Genomic DNA, 238 nt, shown 5'->3' with positions numbered 1-238 from the left:
TGTACAGTACCTTAGACTTGATGTAACTATTTCACTGTTTCGCTTAAATAATATGAAGTACAGTACCTTGGGTAAATTGTATATTTGAGTAAAATTTACATTTTGAAAATGCTTTTCGGGCATTTTGAACATTCCCAGAACAGACTAACATAATTTCAATCAATAATATCTGCATACAAATAGTCCACTAAATGCAATTTGCATGGCAAGATTCTCTGGTAACACTTACTGTACAGTG

This window comes from Etheostoma spectabile, chromosome 19 (assembly GCF_008692095.1).
Source record: "Etheostoma spectabile isolate EspeVRDwgs_2016 chromosome 19, UIUC_Espe_1.0, whole genome shotgun sequence".
NCBI classification, from domain to species: Eukaryota; Metazoa; Chordata; class Actinopteri; order Perciformes; family Percidae; genus Etheostoma; species Etheostoma spectabile.
Note: the sequence above shows the minus strand (reverse complement) of the source record.